General features: G+C 43.9%; 1 long non-coding RNA gene across 6 annotated transcripts in view; it reads left to right on the top strand.

Moving 5' to 3' along the window:
* Positions 1–21088, top strand: part of LOC307181255 — a 145907-nt gene that overhangs the window by 14042 nt on the left and 110777 nt on the right. Inside the window, exon 3 of one of the 6 annotated variants that reach the window (XR_013826235.1) lies at positions 3317–3397. The exons of 4 other annotated variants lie outside the window; for them this stretch is intronic. This is a non-coding gene — a long non-coding RNA (uncharacterized lncRNA). Of the gene's footprint in view, positions 1–158; positions 228–3316; positions 3398–21088 lie in introns of those variants that run through there. One more of the 6 variants, XR_013826236.1, reaches the window with a different exon arrangement.

The raw sequence follows: 21088 nt of genomic DNA, 5'->3' as shown, positions 1-21088 counted from the left end.
CCCCAACTCACCTTTACCCTTAAGCAAGCATAAGTTGGTTTTCTAAATTTGAGACCCTGTTCTGTTCTGTAATTCAGTTCCTGTGTAGCCAAGTTTACATTCCGTGTATTACTGATATCTTATGATGTTTCTTTTTCTGTGTGACTTATTTCAGGTAGAATCATCATACCTGAATCCACTCATTGTGATGCTAAGGGCCTGATGACATAGATTTCATTGCTGAGTGATATTGCTTTGTAAGTAAATACCACAACTTCTTTATCCATTTTTCACTTTCTGCGATGTTGAACTTGTACTGTAAACGAGGTTCTTGTAAACAGAGGCGTCCCAAACTTTGGGGTGGCTGTGTCTTTTTGATTTTAATTTCCCTAAGCTATAGGACCATAAGTGGCAGTGCCCTAGGCTCTGTTGCTTTGTTTTTTAGATGTTTCAGGAAACACCATACACTTCTCCCGAGTGTCTGTTGGCAATTTACATCCCACCCATCAGCATAACAAGGCTCCCAGTTCTCCATGGCCTGTCCTGCCTTTCTGGATTTTACACTTTTTTCAGATGGCCCTTTTGACCGGGGGGAAGTGAGACTTCATTGTAGTGCAGATTTCCTTTGCAAGCTTGCTTGGTTGGCCAAAAAGTGCGTATGCGTTTTTTCCTGAATATATTCAGGAAAAAACGCATACGCCCTTTTTGGCCAAGTGCATCATTGTGGACGTTCTGCCTCTTTTCCTATGCTTTCAATGCAATTCCAGTCTACCTCCTGAAATCGGTTTCCTGCAATTCTGCCCCGCTTTCAAGTCCTCTTGGCAGCCTTACTTCAGTCTATTTTTGGACGATAGCTGTCATTTATAACTCTGCAGGTTTGTGAATTACAGTGCCCCTGAGCTCCTTTCTTCAACTCGCTTTCTTGTGACCTGGCCGCAACACCGCAGGATGGCTTCAGGCCCTAATCTGGTTCCGGCACGGCACGCTGAGCCTTTGGTTAATTCCTCTTCCTGGTGGGAAATGAGAGTTAAATTTGCCCGTCCAGACACCTCCAGCTAGTCTCTCATTGGTTCTCGCTATTCCTGTTCATCTTCCGCAGAAATTGCAAACTGGGCCAAACAGGAGGTTAAAGGCGCTGACTCTCCAAGTGGGGAGAGTGTTAGTAAAGCGTCTGGAATGTTGCACCCGAGTACCAGGGGAGGAAAACTGAGACATATTTGAACACGTCTCCCGTTCACATGGTTGATCATACTTGGGTTCCACATGCATGTTTTAGCTGAAGGAAGAATACCTTAAACCTGGAGAGTTAAGACCCGTGTAATGGGTACCATGCAATATGACTTCAAAGGGTCTTCATTTGCTCACCGAACCTCTCCAATCCTATCACTGCTGCGTTTATGCCCCTGTACACATGCTTGATTCTCTTTCGGAGACATAGCAATCCATAGGTTTTAAGATACTTACTAGTCAGGTACATTCTTAGGCGTTTAATATGCGGTGTTGAGTCCATTTCGTTGAGCAAGGAGTAGCTCTTGTCTATTCCATATTTGACTTAAGGAACTTTATCTGTGCTCATTTCAATCTCTGGTTTTATGCAGCACCCCAACTCACCTTTCCCCTTAAGCAAGCATAAGTTGTTTTTCTAAATTTGAGACGCTGTTCTGTTCTGTAATTCAGTTCCTGTGTAGCCAAGTTTACATTCCGTGTATTACTGATATCTTATGATGTTTCTTTTTCTGTGTGACTTACTTCAGTTAGAATCATCATACCTGAATCCACTCATTGTGCTGCTAAGGGCCTGATGACACAGATTTCATTGCTGAGTGATATTGCTTTGTAAGTAAATACCACAACTTCTTTATCCATTTTTCACTTTCTGCGATGTTGAACTTGTACTGTAAACGAGGTTCTTGTAAACAGAGCCGTTCCAAACTTTGGGGTGGCTGTGTCTTTTTGATTTTAATTTCCCTAAGCTATAGGACCATAAGTGGAAGTGCCCTAGGTTCTGTTGCTTTGTTTTTTAGATGTTTCAGGAAACACCATACACTTCTCCCGAGTGTCTGTTGGCAATTTACATTCCGCCCATTAGTATAACAAGGCTCCCAGTTCTGCATGGCCTGTCCTGCCTTTCTGGATTTTACACTTTTTTCAGATGGCCCTTTTGACCGGGGGGAAGTGAGACTTCATTGTAGTGCAGATTTCCTTTGCAAGCTTGCTTGGTTGGCCAAAAAGGGCGTATGCGTTTTTTCCTGAATATATTCAGGAAAAAACGCATACGTCCTTTTTGGCCAAGTGCATCATTGTGGACGTTCTGCCTCTTTTCCTATGCTTTCAATGCAATTCCAGTCTACCTCCTGAAATCGGTTTCCTGCAATTCTGCCCCGCTTTCAAGTCCTCTTGGCAGCCTTACTTCAGTCTATTTTTGGACGATAGCTGTCATTTATAACTCTGCAGGTTTGTGAATTACAGTGCCCCTGAGCTCCTTTCTTCAACTCGCTTTCTTGTGACCTGGCCGCAACACCGCAGGATGTCTTCAGGCCCTAATCTGGTTCCGGTACGGCACGCTGAGCCTTTGGTTATTTCCTCTTCCTGGTGGGAAATGAGAGTTAAATTTGCCCGTCCAGACACCTCCAGCTAGCCTCTCATTGGTTCTCGCTATTCCTGTTCATCTTCCGCAGAAATTGCAAACTGGGCCAAACAGGAGGTTAAAGGCGCTGACTCTCCAAGTGGGGAGAGTGTTAGTAAAGCGTCTGGAATGTTGCACCCGAGTACCAGGGGAGGAAAACTGAGACATATTTGAACACGTCTCCCGTTCACATGGTTGATCATACTTGGGTTCCACATGCATGTTTTAGCTGAAGGAAGAATACCTTAAACCTGGAGAGTTGAGACCCGTGTAATGGGTACCATGCAATATGACTTCAAAGGGTCTTCATTTGCTCACTGAACCTCTCCAATCCTATCACTGCTGCGTTTATGCCCCTGTACACACGCTTGATTCTCTTTTGGAGACATAGAAATCCATAGGTTTTAAGCTACTTACTAGTCAGGTACATTCTTAGGCGTTTAATATGGGGTGTTGAGTCCATTTCGTTGAGCAAGGAGTAGCTCTTGTCTATTCCATATTTGGCTTAAGGAACTTTATCTGTGCTCATTTCAATCTCTGGTTTTATGCAGCACACCAACTCACCTTTCCCCTTAAGCAAGCATAAGTTGGTTTTCTAAATTTGAGACCCTGTTCTGTTTTGGAATGCAGTTCCTGTGTAGCCAAGTTTACATTCCGTGTATTAGTGATATCTTATGATGTTTCTTTTTCTGTGTGACTTATTTCAGTTAGAATCATCGTACCTGAATCCACTCATTGTGCTGCTACGGGCCTGATGACACAGATTTCATTGCTGAGTGATATTGCTTTGTAAGTAAATACCACAACTTCTTTATCCATTTTTCACTTTCTGCGATGTTGAACTTGTACTGTAAACGAGGTTCTTGTAAACAGAGCCGTTCGAAAGTTTGGGGTGGCTGTGTCTTTTTGATTTTAATTTCCCTAAGCTATAGGACCATAAGTGGCATTGCTCTAGGCTCTGTTGCTTTGTTTTTTAGATGTTTCAGGAAACACCATACACTTCTCCCGAGTGTCTGTTGGCAATTTACATCCCACCCATCAGCATAACAAGGCTCCCAGTTGTCCATGGCCTGTCCTGCCTTTCTGGATTTTACACTTTTTTCAGATGGCCCTTTTGACCGGGGGGAAGTGAGACTTCATTGTAGTGCAGATTTCCTTTGCAAGCTTGCTTGGTTGGCCAAAAAGGGCGTATGCGTTTTTTCCTGAATATATTCAGGAAAAAACGCATACGCCCTTTTTGGCCAAGTGCATCATTGTGGACGTTCTGCCTCTTTTCCTATGCTTTCAATGCAATTCCAGTCTACCTCCTGAAATCGGTTTCCTGCAATTCTGCCCCGCTTTCAAGTCCTCTTGGCAGCCTTACTTCAGTCTATTTTTGGACGATAGCTGTCATTTATAAGTCTGCAGGTTTGTGAAATACAGTGACCCTGAGCTCCTTTCTTCAACTCGCTTTCTTGTGACCTGGCCGCAACACCGCAGGATGGCTTCAGGCCCTAATCTGGTTCCGGCACGGCACGCTGAGCCTTTGGTTAATTCCTCTTCCTGGTGGGAAATGAGAGTTAAATTTGCCCGTCCAGACACCTCCAGCTAGTGTCTCATTGGTTCTCGCTATTCCTGTTCATCTTCCGCAGAAATTGCAAACTGGGCCAAACAGGAGGTTAAAGGGACTGACTCTCCAAGTGGGGAGAGTGTTAGTAAAGCGTCTGGAATGTTGCACCCGAGTACCAGGGGAGGAAAACTGAGACATATTTGAACACGTCTCCCGATCACATTGTTGATCATACTTGGGTTCCACATGCATGTTTTAGCTGAAGGAAGAATACCTTAAACCTGGAGAGTTAAGACCCGTGTAATGGGTACCATGCAATATGACTTCAAAGGGTCTTCATTTGCTCACCGAACCTCTCCAATCCTATCACTGCTGCGTTTATGCCCCTGTACACATGCTTGATTCTCTTTCGGAGACATAGCAATCCATAGGTTTTAAGATACTTACTAGTCAGGTACATTCTTAGGCGTTTAATATGCGGTGTTGAGTCCATTTCGTTGAGCAAGGAGTAGCTCTTGTCTATTCCATATTTGACTTAAGGAACTTTATCTGTGCTCATTTCAATCTCTGGTTTTATGCAGCACCCCAACTCACCTTTCCCCTTAAGCAAGCATAAGTTGTTTTTCTAAATTTGAGACGCTGTTCTGTTCTGTAATTCAGTTCCTGTGTAGCCAAGTTTACATTCCGTGTATTACTGATATCTTATGATGTTTCTTTTTCTGTGTGACTTACTTCAGTTAGAATCATCATACCTGAATCCACTCATTGTGCTGCTAAGGGCCTGATGACACAGATTTCAGTGCTGAGTGATATTGCTTTGTAAGTAAATACCACAACTTCTTTATCCATTTTTCACTTTCTGCGATGTTGAACTTGTACTGTAAACGAGGTTCTTGTAAACAGAGCCGTTCCAAACTTTGGGGTGGCTGTGTCTTTTTGATTTTAATTTCCCTAAGCTATAGGACCATAAGTGGAAGTGCCCTAGGTTCTGTTGCTTTGTTTTTTAGATGTTTCAGGAAACACCATACACTTATCCCGAGTGTCTGTTGGCAATTTACATTCCGCCCATCAGTATAACAAGGCTCCCAGTTCTGCATGGCCTGTCCTGCCTTTCTGGATTTTACACTTTTTTCAGATGGCCCTTTTGACCGGGGGGAAGTGAGACTTCATTGTAGTGCAGATTTCCTTTGCAAGCTTGCTTGGTTGGCCAAAAAGGGCGTATGCGTTTTTTCCTGAATATATTCAGGAAAAAACGCATACGTCCTTTTTGGCCAAGTGCATCATTGTGGACGTTCTGCCTCTTTTCCTATGCTTTCAATGCAATTCCAGTCTACCTCCTGAAATCGGTTTCCTGCAATGCTGCCCCGCTTTCAAGTCCTCTTGGCAGCCTTACTTCAGTCTATTTTTGGACGATAGCTGTCATTTATAACTCTGCAGGTTTGTGAATTACAGTGCCCCTGAGCTCCTTTCTTCAACTCGCTTTCTTGTGACCTGGCCGCAACACCGCAGGATGTCTTCAGGCCCTAATCTGGTTCCGGTACGGCACGCTGAGCCTTTGGTTATTTCCTCTTCCTGGTGGGAAATGAGAGTTAAATTTGCCCGTCCAGACACCTCCAGCTAGCCTCTCATTGGTTCTCGCTATTCCTGTTCATCTTCCGCAGAAATTGCAAACTGGGCCAAACAGGAGGTTAAAGGCGCTGACTCTCCAAGTGGGGAGAGTGTTAGTAAAGCGTCTGGAATGTTGCACCCGAGTACCAGGGGAGGAAAACTGAGACATATTTGAACACGTCTCCCGTTCACATGGTTGATCATACTTGGGTTCCACATGCATGTTTTAGCTGAAGGAAGAATACCTTAAACCTGGAGAGTTGAGACCCGTGTAATGGGTACCATGCAATATGACTTCAAAGGGTCTTCATTTGCTCACTGAACCTCTCCAATCCTATCACTGCTGCGTTTATGCCCCTGTACACACGCTTGATTCTCTTTTGGAGACATAGAAATCCATAGGTTTTAAGCTACTTACTAGTCAGGTACATTCTTAGGCGTTTAATATGGGGTGTTGAGTCCATTTCGTTGAGCAAGGAGTAGCTCTTGTCTATTCCATATTTGGCTTAAGGAACTTTATCTGTGCTCATTTCAATCTCTGGTTTTATGCAGCACACCAACTCACCTTTCCCCTTAAGCAAGCATAAGTTGGTTTTCTAAATTTGAGACCCTGTTCTGTTTTGGAATGCAGTTCCTGTGTAGCCAAGTTTACATTCCGTGTATTAGTGATATCTTATGATGTTTCTTTTTCTGTGTGACTTATTTCAGTTAGAATCATCGTACCTGAATCCACTCATTGTGCTGCTACGGGCCTGATGACACAGATTTCATTGCTGAGTGATATTGCTTTGTAAGTAAATACCACAACTTCTTTATCCATTTTTCACTTTCTGCGATGTTGAACTTGTACTGTAAACGAGGTTCTTGTAAACAGAGCCGTTCGAAAGTTTGGGGTGGCTGTGTCTTTTTGATTTTAATTTCCCTAAGCTATAGGACCATAAGTGGCAGTGCTCTAGGCTCTGTTGCTTTGTTTTTTAGATGTTTCAGGAAACACCATACACTTCTCCCAAGTGTCTGTTGGCAATTTACATCCCACCCATCAGCATAACAAGGCTCCCAGTTGTCCATGGCCTGTCCTGCCTTTCTGGATTTTACACTTTTTTCAGATGGCCCTTTTGACCGGGGGGAAGTGAGACTTCATTGTAGTGCAGATTTCCTTTGCAAGCTTGCTTGGTTGGCCAAAAAGGGCGTATGCGTTTTTTCCTGAATATATTCAGGAAAAAACGCATACGCCCTTTTTGGCCAAGTGCATCATTGTGGACGTTCTGCCTCTTTTCCTATGCTTTCAATGCAATTCCAGTCTACCTCCTGAAATCGGTTTCCTGCAATTCTGCCCCGCTTTCAAGTCCTCTTGGCAGCCTTACTTCAGTCTATTTTTGGACGATAGCTGTCATTTATAAGTCTGCAGGTTTGTGAAATACAGTGCCCCTGAGCTCCTTTCTTCAACTCGCTTTCTTGTGACCTGGCCGCAACACCGCAGGATGGCTTCAGGCCCTAATCTGGTTCCGGCACGGCACGCTGAGCCTTTGGTTAATTCCTCTTCCTGGTGGGAAATGAGAGTTAAATTTGCCCGTCCAGACACCTCCAGCTAGTGTCTCATTGGTTCTCGCTATTCCTGTTCATCTTCCACAGAAATTGCAAACTGGGCCAAACAGGAGGTTAAAGGGACTGACTCTCCAAGTGGGGAGAGTGTTAGTAAAGCGTCTGGAATGTTGCACCCGAGTACCAGGGGAGGAAAACTGAGACATATTTGAACACGTCTCCCGATCACATGGTTGATCATACTCTAGGTTCCACATGCATGTTTTAGCTGAAGGAAGAATACCTTAAACCTGGGTAGTTGAAACCCGTGGAATGGGTACCATGCAATATGACTTCAAAGGGTCTTCATTTGCTCACCGCACCTCTCCAATCCTATCACTGCTGCGTTTATGCCCCTGTACACATGCTTGATTCTCTTTCGGAGACATAGCAATCCATAGGTTTTAAGATACTTACTAGTCAGGTACATTCTTAGGCGTTTAATATGCGGTGTTGAGTCCATTTCGTTGAGCAAGGAGTAGCTCTTGTCTATTCCATATTTGGCTTAAGGAACTTTATCTGTGCTCATTTCAATCTCTGGTTTTATGCAGCACCCCAACTCACCTTTCCCCTTAAGCAAGCATAAGTTGGTTTTCTAAATTTGAGACCCTGTTCTGTTTTGGAATGCAGTTCCTGTGTAGCCAAGTTTACATTCCGTGTATTACTGATAACTTATGATGTTTCTTTTTCTGTGTGACTTATTTTAGTTAGAATCATCGTACCTGAATCCACTCATTATGCTGCTACGGGCCTGATGACATAGATTTCATTGCTGAGTGATACTGCATTGTACGTAAGTACCACAAGTTCTTTATCCATTTTTCACTTTCTGTGATATTGAACTTGTATGGTAAACGAGGTTCTTGTAAATGGAGGCGTCCCAAACTTTGGGGTGGCTGTGTCTTTTTGATTTTAATTTCCCTAAGCTATAGGACCATAAGTGGCAGTGCCCTAGGCTCTGTTGCTTTGTTTTTTAGATGTTTCAGGAAACACCATACACTTCTCCCGAGTGGTTGTTGGCAATTTACATCCCGCCCATCAGCATAACAAGGCTCCCAGTTCTCCATGGCCTATCCTGCCTTTCTGGATTTTACACTTTTTTCAGATGGCCCTTTTGACCGGGGGGAAGTGAGACTTCATTGTAGTGCAGATTTCCTTTGCAAGCTTGCTTGGTTGGCCAAAAAGGGCGTATGCGTTTTTTCCTGAATATATTCAGGAAAAAACGCATACGCCCTTTTTGGCCAAGTGCATCATTGTGGACGTTCTGCCTCTTTTCCTATGCTTTCAATGCAATTCCAGTCTACCTCCTGAAATCGGTTTCCTGCAATTCTGCCCCGCTTTCAAGTCCTCTTGGCAGCCTTACTTCAGTCTATTTTTGGACGATAGCTGTCATTTATAACTCTGCAGGTTTGTGAATTACAGTGCCCCTGAGCTCCTTTCTTCAACTCACTTTCTTGTGACCTGGCCGCAACACCGCAGGATGGCTTCAGGCCCTAATCTGGTTCCGGCACGGCACGCTGAGCCTTTGGTTAATTCCTCTTCCTGGTGGGAAATGAGAGTTAAATTTGCCCGTCCAGACACCTCCAGCTAGTCTCTCATTGGTTCTCGCTATTCCTGTTCATCTTCCGCAGAAATTGCAAACTGGGCCAAACAGGAGGTTAAAGGGACTGACTCTCCAAGTCGGAAGAGTGTTAGTAAAGCGTCTGGAATGTTGCACCCGAGTACCAGGGGAGGAAAACTGAGACATATTTGAACACGTCTCCCGTTCACATGGTTGATCATACTCTGGGTTCCACATGCATGTTTTAGCTGAAGGAAGAATACCTTAAACCTGGAGAGTTGAGACCCGTGGAATGGGTACCATGCAATATGACTTCAAAGGGTCTTCATTTGCTCACCGAACCTCTCCAATCCTATCACTGCTGCGTTTATGCCCCTGTACACACGCTTGATTCTCTTTTGGAGACATAGCAATCCATAGGTTTTAAGATACTTACTAGTCAGGTACATTCTTAGGCGTTTAATATGGGGTGTTGAGTCCATTTCGTTGAGCAAGGAGTAGCTCTTGTCTATTCCATATTTGGCTTAAGGAACTTTATCTGTGCTCATTTCAATCTCTGGTTTTATGCAGCACCCCAACTCACCTTTCCCCTTAAGCAAGCATAAGTTGGTTTTCTAAATTTGAGACCCTGTTCTGTTTTGGAATGCAGTTCCTGTGTAGCCAAGTTTACATTCCGTGTATTAGTGATATCTTATGATGTTTCTTTTTCTGTGTGACTTATTTCAGTTAGAATCATCGTACCTGAATCCACTCATTATGCTGCTACGGGCCTGATGACATAGATTTCATTGCTGAGTGATACTGCATTGTACGTAAGTACCACAAGTTCTTTATCCATTTTTCACTTTCTGTGATATTGAACTTGTATGGTAAACGAGGTTCTTGTAAATGGAGGTGTCCCAAACTTTGGGGTGGCTGTGTCTTTTTGATTTTAATTTCCCTAAGCTATAGGACCATAAGTGGAAGTGCCCTAGGCTCTGTTGCTTTGTTTTTTAGATGTTTCAGGAAACACCATACACTTCTCCCGAGTGTCTGTTGGCAATTTACATCCCGCCCATCAGCATAACAAGGCTCCCAGTTCTCCATGGCCTGTCCTGCCTTTCTGGATTTTACACTTTTTTCAGATGGCCCTTTTGACCGGGGGGAATTGAGACTTCATTGTAGTGCAGATTTCCTTTGCAAGCTTGCTTGGTTGGCCAAAAAGGGCGTATGCATTTTTTCCTGAATATATTCAGGAAAAAACGCATACGCCCTTTTTGGCCAAGTGCATCATTGTGGACGTTCTGCCTCTTTTCCTATGCTTTCAATGCAATTCCAGTCTACCTCCTGAAATCGGTTTCCTGCAATTCTGCCCCGCTTTCAAGTCCTCTTGGCAGCCTTACTTCAGTCTATTTTTGGACGATAGCTGTCATTTATAACTCTGCAGGTTTGTGAATTACAGTGCCCCTGAGCTCCTTTCTTCAACTCGCTTTCTTGTGACCTGGCCGCAACACCGCAGGATGGCTTCAGGCCCTAATCTGGTTCCGGTACGGCACGCTGAGCCTTTGGTTATTTCCTCTTCCTGGTGGGAAATGAGAGTTAAATTTGCCCGTCCAGACACCTCCAGCTAGCCTCTCATTGGTTCTCGCTATTCCTGTTCATCTTCCGCAGAAATTGCAAACTGGGCCAAACAGGATGTTAAAGGGACTGACTCTCCAAGTGGGGAGAGTGTTAGTAAAGCGTCTGGAATGTTGCACCCGAGTACCAGGGGAGGAAAACTGAGACATATTTGAACACGTCTCCCGATCACATGGTTGATCATACTCTGGGTTCCACATGCATGTTTTAGCTGAAGGAAGAATACCTTAAACCTGGAGAGTTGAGACCCGTGGAATGGGTACCATGCAATATGACTTCAAAGGGTCTTCATTTGCTCACCGAACCTCTCCAATCCTATCACTGCTGCGTTTATGCCCCTGTACACACGCTTGATTCTCTTTTGGAGACATAGCAATCCATAGGTTTTAAGATACTTACTAGTCAGTTACATTCTTAGGCGTTTAATATGGGGTGTTGAGTCCATTTCGTTGAGCAAGGAGTAGCTCTTGTCTATTCTATATTTGGCTTAAGGAACTTTATCTGTGCTCATTTCAATCTCTGGTTTTATGCAGCACCCCAACTCACCTTTCCCCTTAAGCAAGCATAAGTTGGTTTTCTAAATTTGAGACCCTGTTCTGTTTTGGAATGCAGTTCCTGTGTAGCCAAGTTTCCATTCCGTGTATTAGTGATATCTTATGATGTTTCTTTTTCTGTGTGACTTATTTCAGTTAGAATCATCGTACCTGAATCCACTCATTATGCTCCTACGGGCCTGATGACATAGATTTCATTGCTGACTGATACTGCATTGTACGTAAGTACCACAAGTTCTTTATCCATTTTTCACTTTCTGTGATATTGAACTTGTACGGTAAACGAGGTTCTTGTAAACGGAGGCGTCCCAAACTTTGGGGTGGCTGTGTCTTTTTGATTTTAATTTCCCTAAGCTATAGGACCATAAGTGGCAGTGCTCTAGGCTCTGTTGCTTTGTTTTTTAGATGTCTCAGGAAACACCATACACTTCTCCCGAGTGTCTGTTGGCAATTTACATCCCACCCATCAGCATAACAAGGCTCCCAGTTCTCCATGGCCTGTCCTGCCTTTCTGGATTTTACACTTTTTTCAGATGGCCCTTTTGACCGGGGGGAAGTGAGACTTCATTGTAGTGCAGATTTCCTTTGCAAGCTTGCTTGGTTGTCCAAAAAGTGCGTATGCGTTTTTTCCTGAATATATTTAGGAAAAAACGCATACGCCCTTTTGGCCAAGTGCATCATTGTGGACGTTCTGCCTCTTTTCCTATGCTTTCAATGCAATTCCAGTCTACCTCCTGAAATCGGTTTCCTGCAATTCTGCCCCGCTTTCAAGTCCTCTTGGCAGCCTTACTTCAGTCTATTTTTGGACGATAGCTGTCATTTATAACTCTGCACGTTTGTGAATTACAGTGCCCCTGAGCTCCTTTCTTCAACTCGCTTTCTTTTGAGCTGGCCGCAACACCGCAGGATGGCTTCAGGCCCTAATCTGATTCTGGCATGGCACGCTGAGCCTTTGGTTAATTACTCTTCCTGGTAGGAAATGAGAGTTAAATTTGCCCGTCCAGACACCTCCAGCTAGTCTCCGTTGGTTCTCGCTATTCCTGTTCATCTTCCGCAGAAATTGCAAACTGGGCCAAACATGAGGTTAAAGGGACTGACTCTCCAAGTGGGGAGAGTGTTAGTAAAGCGTCTGGAATGTTGCACCCGAGTACCAGGGTACGAAAACTGAGACGTATTTGAACACGTCTCCCGATCACATGGTTGATCATACTCTAGGTTCCACATGCATGTTTTAGCTGAAGGAAGAATACCTTAAACCTGGGTAGTTGAAACCCGTGGAATGGGTACCATGCAATATGACTTCAAAGGGTCTTCATTTGCTCACCGAACCTCTCCAATCCTATCACTGCTGCGTTTATGCCCCTGTACACATGCTTGATTCTCTTTTGGAGACATAGCAATCCATAGGTTTTAAGATACTTACAAGTCAGGTACATTCTTAGGCGTTTAATATGCAGTGTTGAGTCCATTTCGTTGAGCAAGGAGTAGCTCTTGTCTATTCCATATTTGGCTTAAGGAACTTTATCTGTGCTCATTTCAATCTCTGGTTTTATGCAGCACCCCAACTCACCTTTACCCTTAAGCAAGCATAAGTTGTTTTTCTAAATTTGAGTCCCTGTTCTGTTCTGTAATTCAGTTCCTGTGTAGCCAAGTTTACATTCCGTGTATTACTGATATCTTATGATGTTTCTTTTTCTGTGTGACTTACTTCAGTTAGAATCATCATACCTGAATCCACTCATTGTGCTGCTAAGGGCCTGATGACACAGATTTCATTGCTGAGTGATATTGCTTTGTAAGTAAATACCACAACTTCTTTCTCCATTTTTCACTTTCTGCGATGTTGAACTTGTACTGTAAACGAGGTTCTTGTAAACAGAGCCATTCCAAACTTTGGGGTGGCTGTGTCTTTTTGATTTTAATTTCCCTAAGCTATAGGACCATAAGTGGAAGTGCCCTAGGTTCTGTTGCTTTGTTTTTTAGATGTTTCAGGAAACACCATACACTTCTCCCTAGTGGTTGTTGGCAATTTACATCCCGCCCATCAGCATAACAAGGCTCCCAGTTCTCCATGGCCTGTCCTGCCTTTCTGGATTTTACACTTTTTTCAGATGGCCCTTTTGACCGGGGGGAAGTGAGACTTCATTGTAGTGCAGATTTCCTTTGCAAGCTTGCTTGGTTGGCCAAAAAGGGCGTATGCGTTTTTTCCTGAATATATTTAGGAAAAAACGCATACGCCCTTTTTGGCCAAGTGCATCATTGTGGACGTTCTGCCTCTTTTCCTATGCTTTCAATGCAATTCCAGTCTACCTCCTGAAATCGGTTTCCTGCAATTCTGCCCCGCTTTCAAGTCCTCTTGGCAGCCTTACTTCAGTCTATTTTTGGACGATAGCTGTCATTTATAACTCTGCAGGTTTGTGAATTACAGTGCCCCTGAGCTCCTTTCTTCAACTCGCTTTCTTGTGACCTGGCCGCAACACCGCAGGATGGCTTCAGGCCCTAATCTGATTCTGGCATGGCACGCTGAGCCTTTGGTTAATTCCTCTTCCTGGTAGGAAATGAGAGTTAAATTTGCCCGTCCAGACAACTCCAGCTAGTCTCCATTGGTTCTCGCTATTCCTGTTCATCTTCCGCAGAAATTGCAAACTGGGCCAAACAGGAGGTTAAAGGGACTGACTCTCCAAGTCGGGAGAGTGTTAGTAAAGCGTCTGGAATGTTGCACCCGTGTACCAGGGTACGAAAACTGAGACATATTTGAACACGTCTCCCGATCACATGGTTGATCATACTCTAGGTTCCACATGCATGTTTTAGATGAAGGAAGAATACCTTAAACCTAGGTAGTTGCAACACGTGGAATGGGTACCATGCAATATGAGTTCAAAGGGTCTTCATTTGCTCACCGAACCTCTCCAATCCTATCACTGCTGCGTTTATGCCCCTGTACACATGCTTGATTCTCTTTTGGAGACATAGCAATCCATAGGTTTTAAGATACTTACAAGTCAGGTACATTCTTAGGCGTTTAATATGCGTTGTTGAGTCCATTTCGTTGAGCAAGGAGTAGCTCTTGTCTATTCCATATTTGGCTTAAGGAACTTTATCTGTGCTCATTTCAATCTCTGGTTTTATGCAGCACCCCAACTCACCTTTACCCTTAAGCAAGCATAAGTTGTTTTTCTAAATTTGAGTCCCTGTTCTGTTCTGTAATTCAGTTCCTGTGTAGCCAAGTTTACATTCCGTGTATTACTGATATCTTATGATGTTTCTTTTTCTGTGTGACTTACTTCAGTTAGAATCATCATACCTGAATCCACTCATTGTGCTGCTAAGGGCCTGATGACACAGATTTCATTGCTGAGTGATATTGATTTCTAAGTACATACCACAACTTCTTTATCCATTTTTCACTTTCTGCAATGTTGAACTTGTACTGTAAACGAGGTTCTTGTAAACAGAGCCATTCCAAACTTTGGGGTGGCTGTGTCTTTTTGATTTTAATTTCCCTAAGCTATAGGACCATAAGTGGAAGTGCCCTAGGTTCTGTTGCTTTGTTTTTTAGATGTTTCAGGAAACACCATACACTTCTCCCTAGTGGTTGTTGGCAATTTACATCCCGCCCATCAGCATAACAAGGCTCCCAGTTCTCCATGGCCTGTCCTGCCTTTCTGGATTTTACACTTTTTTCAGATGGCCCTTTTGACCGGGGGGAAGTGAGACTTCATTGTAGTGCAGATTTCCTTTGCAAGCTTGCTTGGTTGGCCAAAAAGGGCGTATGCGTTTTTTCCTGAATATATTCAGGAAAAAACGCATATGCCCTTTTTGGCCAAGTGCATCATTGTGGACGTTCTGCCTCTTTTCCTATGCTTTCAATGCAATTCCAGTCTACCTCCTGAAATCGGTTTCCTGCAATTCTGCCCCGCTTTCAAGTCCTCTTGGCAGCCTTACTTCAGTATATTTTTGGACAATAGCTGTCATTTATAACTCTGCAGGTTTGTGAATTACAGTGCCCCTGAGCTCCTTTCTTCAACTCGCTTTCTTTTGAGCTGGCCGCAACACCGCAGGATGGCTTCAGGCCCTAAACTGGTTCCGGTACGGCACGCTGAGCCTTTGGTTATTTCCTCTTCCTGGTGGGAAATGAGAGTTAAATTTGCCCGTCCAGACACCTCCAGCTAGCCTCTCATTGGTTCTCGCTATTCCTGTTCATCTTCCGCAGAAATTGCAAACTGGGCCAAAAAGGAGGTTAAAGGCGCTGACTCTCCAAGTGGGGAGAGTGTTAGTAAAGCGTCTGGAATGTTGCACCCGAGTACCAGGGGAGGAAAACTGAGACATATTTGAACACGTCTCCCGTTCACATGGTTGATCATACTTGGGTTCCACATGCATGTTTTAGCTGAAGGAAGAATACCTTAAACCTGGAGAGTTGAGACCCGTGTAATGGGTACCATGCAATATGACTTCAAAGGGTCTTCATTTGCTCACCGAACCTCTCCAATCCTATCACTGCTGCGTTTATGCCCCTGTACACATGCTTGATTCTCTTTCGGAGACATAGCAATCCATAGGTTTTAAGATACTTACTAGTCAGGTACATTCTTAGGCGTTTAATATGCGGTGTTGAGTCCATTTCGTTGAGCAAGGAGTAGCTCTTGTCTATTCCATATTTGACTTAAGGAACTTTATCTGTGCTCATTTCAATCTCTGGTTTTATGCAGCACCCCAACTCACCTTTCCCCTTAAGCAAGCATAAGTTGGTTTTCTAAATTTGAGACCCTGTTCTGTTTTGGAATGCAGTTCCTGTGTAGCCAAGTTTACATTCCGTGTATTAGTGATATCTTATGATGTTTCTTTTTCTGTGTGACTTATTTCAGTTAGAATCATCGTACCTGAATCCACTCATTATGCTGCTACAGGCCTGATGACATAGATTTCATTGCTGAGTGATACTGCATTGTACGTAAGTACCACAAGTTCTTTATCCATTTTTCACTTTTTGTGATATTGAACTTGTACGGTAAACGAGGTTCTTGTAAACGGAGGCGTCCCAAACTTTGGGGTGGCTGTGTCTTTTTGATTTTAATTTCCCTAAGCTATAGGGCCATAAGTGGAAGTGCCCTAGGCTCTGTTGCTTTGTTTTTTAGATGTTTCAGGAAACACCATACACTTCCCCGAGTGGTTGTTGGCAATTTACATCCCGCCCATCAGCATAACAAGGCTCCCAGTTCTCCATGGCCTGTCCTGCCTTTCTGGATTTTACACTTTTTTAGATGGCCCTTTTGACCGGGGGGAAGTGAGACTTCATTGTAGTGCAGATTTCCTTTGCAAGCTTGCTTGGTTGGCCAAAAAGGGCGTATGCGTTTTTTCCTGAATATATTCAGGAAAAAACGCATACGCCCTTTTTGGCCAAGTGCATCATTGTGGACGTTCTGCCTCTTTTCCTATGCTTTCAATGCAATTCCAGTCTACCTCCTGAAATCGGTTTCCTGCAATTCTGCCCCGCTTTCAAGTCCTCTTGGCAGCCTTACTTCAGTCTATTTTTGGACGATAGCTGTCATTTATAACTCTGCAGGTTTGTGAATTACAGTGCCCCTGAGCTCCTTTCTTCAACTCGCTTTCTTGTGACCTGGCCGCAACACCGCAGGATGGCTTCAGGCCCTAATCTGGTTCCGGCCCGGCATGCTGAGCCTTTGGTTAATTCCTCTTCCTGGTGGGAAATGAGAGTTAAATTTGCCCGTCCAGACACCTCCAGCTAGCCTCTCATTGGTTCTCGCTATTCCTGTTCATCTTCCGCAGAAATTGCAAACTGGGCCAAACAGGAGGTTAAAGGGACTGACTCTCCAAGTCGGGAGAGTGTTAGTAAAGCGTCTGGAATGTTGCACCCGAGTACCAGGGGAGGAAAACTGAGACATATTTGAACACGTCTCCCGATCACATGGTTGATCATACTCTGGGTTCCACATGCATGTTTTAGCTGAAGGAAGAATACCTAAAAACTGGGTAGTTGAAACCCGTGGAATGGGTACCATGCAATATGACTTCAAAGGGTCTTCATTTGCTCACCGAACCTCTCCAATCCTATCACTGCTGCGTTTATGCCCCTGTACACATGCTTGATTCTCTTTCGGAGACATAGCAATCCATAGGTTTTAAGATACTTACTAGTCAGGTACATTCTTATGCGTTTAATATGGGGTGTTGAGTCCATTTCGTTGAGCAAGGAGTAGCTCTTGTCTATTCCATATTTGGCTTAAGGAACTTTATCTGTGCTCATTTCAATCTCTGGTTTTATGCAGCAACCCAACTCACCTTTCCCCTGAAGCAAGCATAAGTTGGTTTTCTAAATTTGAGACCCTGTTCTGTTTTGGAATGCAGTTCCTGTGTAGCCAAGTTTACATTCCGTGTATTAGTGATATCTTATGATGTTTCTTTTTCTGTGTGACTTATTTCAGTTAGAATCATCGTACCTGAATCCACTCATTATGCTGCTACGGGCCTGATGACATAGATTTCATTGCTGACTGATACTGCATTGTACGTAAGTACCACAACTTCTTTATCCATTTTTCACTTTCTGTGATATTGAACTTGTACGGTAAACGAGGTTCTTGTCAACGGAGGCGTCCCAAACTTTGGGGTGGCTGTGTCTTTTTGATTTTAATTTCCCTAAGCTATAGGACCATAAGTGGAAGTGCCCTAGGCTCTGTTGCTTTGTTTTTTAGATGTTTCAGGAAACACCATACACTTCTCCCGATTGGTTGTTGGCAATTTACATCCCGCCCATCAGCATAACAAGGCTCCCAGTTCTCCATGGCCTGTTCTGCCTTTCTGGATATTACACTTTTTTCAGATGGCCCTTTTGACCGGGGGGAAGTGAGACTTCATTGTAGTGCAGATTTCCTTTGCAAGCTTGCTTGGTTGGCCAAAAAGGGCGTATGCCTTTTTTCCTGAATATATTCAGGAAAAAACGCATACGCCCTTTTGGCCAAGTGCATCATTGTGGACGTTCTGCCTCTTTTCCTATGCTTTCAATGCAATTCCAGTCTACCTCCTGAAGTCGGTTTCCTGCAATTCTGCCCCACTTTCAAGTCCTCTTGGCAGCCTTACTTCAGTCTATTTTTGGACGATAGCTGTCATTTATAACTCTGCAGGTTTGTGAATTACAGTGCCCCTGAGCTCCTTTCTTCAACTCGCTTTCTTTTGAGCTGGCCGCAACACCGCAGGATGGCTTCAGGCCCTAATCTGGTTCCGGTACGGCACGCTGAGCCTTTGGTTATTTCCTCTTCCTGGTGGGAAATGAGAGTTAAATTTGCCCGTCCAGACACCTCCAGCTAGCGTCTCATTGGTTCTCGCTATTCCTGTTCATCTTCCGCAGAAATTGCAAACTGGGCCAAACAGGAGGTTAAAGGCGCTGACTCTCCAAGTGGGGAGAGTGTTAGTAAAGCGTCTGGAATGTTGCACCCGAGTACCAGGGGAGGAAAACTGAGACATATTTGAACACGTCTCCCGTTCACATGGTTGATCATACTTGGGTTCCACATGCATGTTTTAGCTGAAGGAAGAATACCTTAAACATGGAGAGTTGAGACCTGTGGAATGGGTACCATGCAATATGACTTCAAAGGGTCTTCATTTGCTCACCGAACCTCTCCAATCCTATCACTGCTGCGTTTATGCCCCTGTACACATGCTTGATTCTCTTTCGGAGACATAGCAATCCATAGGTTTTAAGATACTTACTAGTCAGGTACATTCTTAGGCGTTTAATATGCGGTGTTGAGTCCATTTCGTTGAGCAAGGAGTAGCTCTTGTCTATTCCATATTTGACTTAAGGAACTTTATCTGTGCTCATTTCAATCTCTGGTTTTATGCAGCACCCCAACTCACCTTTACCCTTAAGCAAGCATAAGTTGGTTTTCTAAATTTGAGACCCTGTTCTGTTCTGTAATTCAGTTCCTGTGTAGCCAAGTTTACATTCCGTGTATTACTGATATCTTATGATGTGTCTTTTTCTGTGTGACTTATTTCAGTTAGAATCATCGTACCTGAATCCACTCATTATGCTGCTACGGGCCTGATAACACAGATTTCATTGCTGAGTGATACTGCATTGTACGTAAGTACGACAAGTTCTTTATCCATTTTTCACTTTCTGCGATGTTGAACTTGTACTGTAAACGAGGTTCTTGTAAACAGAGCCGTTCCAAACTTTGGGGTGGCTGTGTCTTTTTGAATTTAATTTCCCTAAGCTATAGGACCATAAGTGGAAGTTCCCTAGGCTCTGTTGCTTTGTTTTTTAGATGTTTCAGGAAACACCATACACTTCTCCCGAGTGGTTGTTGGCAATTTACATCCCGCCCATCAGCATAACAAGGCTCCCAGTTCTCCATGGCCTGTCTTGTCTTTCTGGATTTTACACTTTTTTCAGATGGCCCTTTTGACCGGGGGGAAGTGAGACTTCATTGTAGTGCAGATTTCCTTTGCAAGCTTGCTTGGTTGGCCAAAAAGGGCGTATGCGTTTTTTCCTGAATATATTCAGGAAAAAACGCATACGCCCTTTTTGGCCAAGTGCATCATTGTGGACGTTCTGCCTCTTTTCCTATGCTTTCAATGCAATTCCAGTCTACCTCCTGAAATCGGTTTCCTGCAATTCTGCCCCGCTTTCAAGTCCTCTTGGCAGCCTTACTTCAGTATATTTTTGGACAATAGCTGTCATTTATAACTCTGCAGGTTTGTGAATTACAGTGCCCCTGAGCTCCTTTCTTCAACTCGCTTTCTTTTGAGCTGGCCGCAACACCGCAGGATGGCTTCAGGCCCTAAACTGGTTCCGGTACGGCACGCTGAGCCTTTGGTTATTTCCTCTTCCTGGTGGGAAATGAGAGTTAAATTTGCCCGTCCAGACACCTCCAGCTAGCCTCTCATTGGTTCTCGCTATTCCTGTTCATCTTCCGCAGAAATTGCAAACTGGGCCAAAAAGGAGGTTAAAGGCGCTGACTCTCCAAGTGGGGAGAGTGTTAGTAAAGCGTCTGGAATGTTGCACCCGAGTACCAGGGGAGGAAAACTGAGACATATTTGAACACGTCTCCCGTTCACATGGTTGATCATACTTGGGTTCCACATGCATGTTTTAGCTGAAGGAAGAATACCTTAAACCTGGAGAGTTGAGACCCGTGTAATGGGTACCATGCAATATGACTTCAAAGGGTCTTCATTTGCTCACCGAACCTCTCCAATCCTATCACTGCTGCGTTTATGCCCCTGTACACATGCTTGATTCTCTTTCGGAGACATAGCAATCCATAGGTTTTAAGATACTTACTAGTCAGGTACATTCTTAGGCGTTTAATATGCGGTGTTGAGTCCATTTCGTTGAGCAAGGAGTAGCTCTTGTCTATTCCATATTTGACTTAAGGAACTTTATCTGTGCTCATTTCAATCTCTGGTTTTATGCAGCACCCCAACTCACCTTTACCCTTAAGCAAGCATAAGTTGGTTTTCTAAATTTGAGACCCTGTTCTGTTTTGGAATGCAGTTCCTGTGTAGCCAAGTTTACATTCCGTGTATTAGTGATATCTTATGATGTTTCTTTTTCTGTGTGACTTATTTCAGTTAGAATCATCGTACCTGAATCCACTCATTATGCTGCTACAGGCCTGATGACATAGATTTCATTGCTGAGTGATACTGCATTGTACGTAAGTACCACAAGTTCTTTATCCATTTTTCACTTTTTGTGATATTGAACTTGTACGGTAAACGAGGTTCTTGTAAACGGAGGCGTCCCAAACTTTGGGGTGGCTGTGTCTTTTTGATTTTAATTTCCCTAAGCTATAGGGCCATAAGTGGAAGTGCCCTAGGCTCTGTTGCTTTGTTTTTTAGATGTTTCAGGAAACACCATACACTTCTCCCGAGTGGTTGTTGGCAATTTACATCCCGCCCATCAGCATAACAAGGCTCCCAGTTCTCCATGGCCTGTCCTGCCTTTCTGGATTTTACACTTTTTTAGATGGCCCTTT

The sequence above is a fragment of the Stenella coeruleoalba genome (genome assembly GCF_951394435.1).
Source record: "Stenella coeruleoalba genome assembly, contig: scaffold_288, whole genome shotgun sequence".
Lineage (NCBI taxonomy): Eukaryota > Metazoa > Chordata > Mammalia > Artiodactyla > Delphinidae > Stenella > Stenella coeruleoalba.
This window is presented reverse-complemented; position numbering and strand designations above follow the sequence as displayed.